The sequence below is a fragment of the Arachis ipaensis genome, chromosome B9 (genome assembly GCF_059453495.1).
Source record: "Arachis ipaensis isolate K30076 ecotype BB chromosome B9, ASM5945349v1, whole genome shotgun sequence".
Taxonomy (NCBI): domain Eukaryota; kingdom Viridiplantae; phylum Streptophyta; class Magnoliopsida; order Fabales; family Fabaceae; genus Arachis; species Arachis ipaensis.
The window spans coordinates 53,552,273-53,558,832 of NC_142444.1; the positions used below are offsets into that span (position 1 = coordinate 53,552,273).

The window sequence follows — 6,560 nt, forward strand, 5'->3', positions numbered from 1 at the left end:
ATCTGAAGATCCTTTTTAGTTCTTAACTGAATTCTTGCAGATATGTGATACTGTTAAGACTAATGGAGTAGATCCTGAAGTCTACAGGCTAATGCTTTTCCCATTTGCTATAAGAGACAGAGCTAGAATATGGTTGGACTCTCAACCTAAAGATAGCCTGAACTCTTGGGATAAGCTGGTCACGGCTTTCTTAGCCAAGTTCTTTCCTCCTCAAAAGCTGAGTAAGCTTAGAGTGGATGTTCAAACCTTCAAACAAAAAGATGGTGAATCCCTCTATGAAGCTTGGGAAAGATACAAACAGTTGACCAAAAAGTGTCCCTCTGACATGCTTTCAGAATGGACCATCCTGGATATATTCTATGATGGTTTGTCTGAGTTATCAAAGATGTCATTGGACACTTCTGCAGGTGGATCCATTCACCTAAAGAAAACACCTGCAGAAGCTCAAGAACTCATTGATATAGTTGCTAATAACCAGTTCATGTAAACTTTTGAGAGGAATCCTGTGAGTAATGGGACGCCTATAAAGAAGGGAGTTCTTGAAGTTGATGCTCTGAATGCCATATTAGCTCAGAACAAAATATTGACTTAGCAAGTCAATATGATTTCTCAGAGTCTGAATGGAATGCAAGCTGTATCCAACAGTACTCAAGAGGCTTCTTATGCAGAAGAAGCTTATGATCCTGAAAACCCTGCAATAGCAGAGGTGAATTACTTAGGTGAACCTTATGAAAACACCTATAACCCATCATGGAGAAATCATCCAAATCTCTCATGGAAGGATCAAAGGCCTCAACAAGGCTTTAATAATGGTGGAAGAAACAGGTTTAGCAATAGCAAGCCTTTTCCATCATCCACTCAACAACAGACAGAGAATTCTAAGCAGAATCCATCTAGCTTAGCAAACTTAGTCTCTGATCTATCTAAGGCCACTGTGAGTTTCATGAATGAAACAAGGTCTTCCATTAGAAATTTGGAAGCACAAGTAGGCCAGCTGAGTAAAAGGATCACTGAAATCCCTCCTAGTACTCTCCCAAGCAATACAGAAGAAAATCCAAAAGGAGAGTGCAAGGCCATTGACATAACCAAAATGGCCGAACCCAATGAGGGAGAGGAGGATGTGAATCCCAAGGAGGAAGACCTCCTGGGACGTCCAGTGATCAATAAGGAGCTTCCCTCTGAAGAACCAAAGGACTCTGAGGCTCATCTAGAGACCATAGAGATTCTATTGAACCTCCTTATGCCCTTCATGAGCTCTGATGAGTATTCCTCTTCTGAAGAGAATGAGGATGTTACTGAAGAGCAAACTGCCAAGTTTCTTGGTGCAATCATGAAGCTGAATGCCAAATTATTTGGTATTGATACTTGGGAAGATGAACCTCCCTTGTTCACAAATGAACTAAGTGATCTGAATCAACTGACATTGCCTCAGAAGAGACAGGATCCTGGAAAGTTCATAATACCTTGTACCATAGGCACCATGATCTTTAAGGCTCTGTGTGACCTTGGTTCAGGAATAAACCTCATGCCCCTCTCTGTAATAGAGAAACTGGGAATCTATGGGGTACAAGCTGCAAAAATCTCATTAGAGATGGCAGACAATTCAAGAAAACAGGCTTATAGACAAGTAGAGGACGTGTTAGTAAAGGTTGAAGGCCTTTACATCCCTGCTGATTTCATAGTCCTGGATACTGGAAAGGAAGAGGATGAATTCATCATCCTAGGAAGACCTTTCCTAGCCACAGCAAGAGCTGTGATTGATGTGGACAGAGGAGAATTAATCCTTCAATTGAATGAGGATAACCTTGTGTTTACAACTCAAGGATCTCTCTCTGCATCCATGGAGAGGAAGCATAAAGCACTTCTCTCAAAGCAGAGTCAAACAAAGCCCCCACAGTCAAACTCTAAGTTTGGTGTTGGGAGGCCACAACCAAACTCTAAGTTTGGTGTTGAACTCCCATATCCAAACTCTAAGTTTGGTGTTGGAGAGTCTCAACAAAGCTCTGCACGCTTGTGAGGCTCCATGAGGGCCCACTGTCAAGCTATTGACATTAAAGAAGCGCTTGTTGGGAGGCAACCCAATGTTTATTTATCTAATTTTGTTTTTGTTTTTCATGTTTTCTTAGGTTCATGATCATGTGGAGTCACAAAATAAACAAAAAAATTAGAAACGGAATCAAAAATAGCAGAAGAAAAATCACACCCTGGAGGAAGCACCTGTCTGGCGTTCAACGCCAGAACAGAGCATGGTTCTGGCGCTGAACGCCCAAAATGGGCAGCATCCTGGCGCTGAACGCCCAGAACAAGCATGGTTCTGGCGTTCAACAACAGAAATGGCAACAAATGGGTGTTGAACGCCCAAAATGGGCACCAACCTGGCGCTGAACACCCAGAGTTGTGTGCAAGGGCATTTTACATGCCTAATGAGTGCAAGGATGTTAATCCTTGACACCTATGGATCTGTGGACACCACAGGATCACCTCAAGATCTGTGGACACTACAGGATCATCTTAGGATCTGTGAATCCCACAGGATCCCCACCCACCTCACCCTCTCTCTCTCCATTCATGACCATCCCTTCTGTTTTCCATTCACCACTCACATCCATACATACATCCCTCCATCTCCTCCATATCTTCTTCTTCTTCTATTCTTTCTTCTTTTGCTCGAGGACGAGCAACATTCTAAGTTTGGTGTGGTAAAAGCATAAGCTTTTTGTTTTTCCATTACCATTGATGGCACCTAAACCTCTAAAAGAGGGGAAGGGAAGACAAAGGCTTCCACCTCCTAGTCATGGGAGATGGAAAGATTCATCTCAAGGGTCTATAGCTCAGTAGTAGAACATGTGGCTGCAAATCAAGAGATCCCTAAGATACCTCAGGGGATGCACTTCCCTCCACATAAATATTAGGAGCAAATCAACACCCCCTAGGAGAATTAAGTTCCAACATGGGACAACTAAGGGTGGAACATTAAGAGCACTCCATCATGCTTCATGAAATAAGAGAAGATCAAAAAGCAATGAGGGAGGAGCAACAAAGACAAGGAAGAGACATAGAAGAGCTCAAGGACGTCATTGGTTCCTCAAGAAGGAAACGCACCCATCACTAAGGTGGATTCATTCCTTGTTCTTATTTCTTCTGTTTTTTGTTTTCTATGTTATGTGCTTATCATGTTTGTGTCTTCATTACATGATCATTAGTAGTTAGTAACTTTGTCTTAAAGTTATGAATGTCCTATGAATCCATCACCTCTCTTAAATGAAAAATGTTTTAATTCAAAAGAACAAGAAGTACATGAGTTTCGAATTTATCCTTGAACTTAGTTTAATTATATTGATGTGGTGACAATGCTTCTTGTTTTCTGAATGAATGCTTGAACAGTGCATATGTCTTTTGAAGTTGTTGTTTAAGAATGTTAAATATGTTGGCTCTTGAAAGAATGATGACTAGGAGACATGTTATTTGATAATCTGAAAAATCATAAAAATGATTCTTGAAGCAAGAAAAAGCAGCAAAGAACAAAGCTTGCAGAAAAAAAAATAGGTGAAAAAAAAATATAGAAAGAAAAAGAAAAAAGCAAGCAGAAAAAGCCAATAACCCTTAAAACCAAAAGGCAAGGGCAAATAAAAAGGATCCCAAGGCTTTGAGCATCAGTGGATAGGAGGGCCTAAAGGAATAAAATCCTGGCCTAAGCGGCTAAACCAAGCTGTCCCTAACCATGTGCTTGTGGCGTGTAGGTGTCAAGTGAAAACTTGAGACTGAGCGGTTAAAGTCAAGGTCCAAAGCAAAAAAAAAAAGAGTGTGCTTAAGAACCCTGGACACCTTTAATTGGGGACTTTAGCAAAGCTGAGTCACAATCTGAAAAGGTTCACCCAATTATGTGTCTGTGGCATTTATGTATCCGGTGGTAATACTGGAAAACAAAGTGCTTAGGGCCACGGCCAAGACTCATAAAATAGCTGTGTTCAAGAATCATCATACTGAACTAGGAGAGTCAATAACACTATCTAAACTCTGAGTTCCTATAGATGCCAATCATTCTGAACTTCAATGGATAAAGTGAGATGCCAAAACTATTCAAGAGGCAAAAAGCTATAAGTCCCGCTCATATGATTGAAGCTCTGTTTCATTGATAGTTTGGAATTTATAGTATATTCTCTTCTTTTTATCCTATTTGATTTTCAGTTGCTTGGGGACAAGCAATAATTTAAGTTTGGTGTTGTGATGAGCGGATAATTTATACGCTTTTTGGCATTGTTTTTAGTATGTTTTTAGTAGAATCTAGTTACTTTTAGGGATGTTTTCATTAGTTTTCATGTTAAATTCACATTTCTGGACTTTACTATGAGTTTGTGTGTTTTTCTGTGATTTTAGGTATTTTCTGGTTGAAATTGAGGGACTTGAGCAAAAATCAGATTCAGAGGTTGAAGAAGGACTGCTGATGTTGTTGGATTCTGACGTCCCTGCACTCAAAGTGGATTTTCTGGAGCTACAGAACTTGAAATGGTGCGCTTCCAATTGCGTTGGAAAGTAGACATCCAGGGCTTTCCAGCAATATATAATAGTCCATACTTTGGCCAAGAATAGATGACACAAACTGGCGTTCAACCCCACCTCTCTGCTCAATTCTGGCGTCCAGCGCCAGAAAAGGATCCAAAACCAGAGTTGAACGCCCAAACTGGCACAAATACTGGTGTTCAACTCCAAGAAGGACCTCTACACATACATCACTCAAGCTCAGTCCAAGCACACACCAAGTGGGCCCCGAAAGTGGATTTATGCATCAATTACTTATTTCTGTAAACCCTAGTGACTAGTTTATTATAAATAGGACCTTTTACTATTGTATTAGACATCTTTGGACGCCTGGTTCTTAGATCAGAGGGGCTGGCCATTCGGCCATGCCTGGACCTTTAACTTATGTAATTTTAACGGTAGAGTTTCTACACTCCATAGATTAAGGTGTGGAGCTCTACTGTTCCTCAAAGATTAATGCAAAGTACTACTGTTTTCTATTCAATTCATCTTATTTCACTTCTAAGATATTCATTCACACTTCAACCTGAATGTGATGAATGTGACAATCATCATCATTCCCTATGAACACGTGCCTGACAACCACTTCCGTTCTACATTAGATTGAATGAGTATCTCTTAGATCTCTTAATCGGAATCTTCGTGGTGTAAGCTAGAATGATGGCGGCATTCAAGAGAATCCGGAAGGTCTAAACCTTGTCTGTGGTATTCCGAGTAGGATTCAATGATTGAATGACTGTGACGAGCTTCAAACTCGCGATTGCCGGGCGTAGTGACAGACGCAAAAGGATAGTAAATCCTATTCCAGCAGGATCGAGAACCGACAGATGAATAGCCATGCCGTGACAGGGTGCGTTGACCATTTTCACTGAGAGGATAAGATGAAACCATTGACAAGGGTGATGCCTCCAGACGATTAGCCGTGCCGTGACAGGGCATTTGGATCATTTTCCTGAGAGAAGACCGAAAGTAGCCATTGACAGTGGTGATGTATCACATAAAGCCAGCCATGGAAAGGAGTAAGACTGATTGGATGAAGATAGCAGGAAAGCAGAGGTTCAGAGGAACGAAAGCATCTCTATTCGCTTATCTGAAATTCTCACCAATGATTTACATAAGTATTTCTATCCCTGTTTTATTAATTGTTTTCGAAAACACCATTATCATTTTATATCTGCCTGACTGAGATTTACAAGGTGACCATAGCTTGCTTCATACCAACAATCTCCGTGGGATTCGACCCTTACTCACGTAAGGTATTACTTGGACGACCCAGTGCACTTGCTGGTTAGTTGTGCGAAGTTGTGAACCATGGTATTGGCATCATGTTTTTGGCGCCATTACCAGGGAAAGAAAGAGCGATGAATTTTACATAATCAAAGTGTAATCACAATTTCTGCGCACCAGAGCCTAAAAGAAATATCTTAGCCTAGGCAGTTCAAATGAGCTGCTTCCCTAACTATATGCTTTTGGTGTGAAGGTGTCAAGTGAAAAGCTTGAGACTGAGTAGTTAAAGTCGTGATCCAAAGCAAAGAGTGTGCTTAAGAGATCTGGACACCGCTGGCTGGGGATTCTAGCAAAGCTGAATCATAATCCGAAAGGGTTTACCCAGTTAAGTGTCTGTGGCATTTATGTATCTGGTGGTAATACTGGATAATAAAGCGCTTAGAGTCACAGCCAAGACTCTAAAGAAGCTGTATTCAAGAATTAAAAACAACTAAATTAGGAGAGTCAATTATATCATCTGGATTCTGAATTCCTAAAGATGCCAATCATTCTGATCTTCAATGGAAAGTGAGATGCCAAAACTATTCAAAAGCAAAAAGCTACTAGTCTCACTCATCTAATTGAAACTGAGCTTCATTGAAAACTCTGAGATTTATTGTATTCTTATACTTCTTTTTATCCTACTTTGTTTTTGGTTGCTTGGGGACAAACAACAGTTTAAGTTTGGTATTTTGATGAGCGGATATTTTATACGCTTTTTGGCATCATTTTCATATAGTTTTCATTATGTTTTG

General features: G+C 40.5%; 1 non-coding gene across 1 annotated transcript; it reads right to left on the minus strand.

Moving 5' to 3' along the window:
- Positions 1–223: 223 nt before the first annotated feature.
- On the minus strand, positions 224–331 carry LOC148544679 (small nucleolar RNA R71). The gene has a single exon (XR_015901021.1). It is a non-coding gene; the product is annotated as a small nucleolar RNA R71 (small nucleolar RNA).
- Between the last annotated feature and the right edge of the window lie 6,229 nt (positions 332–6,560).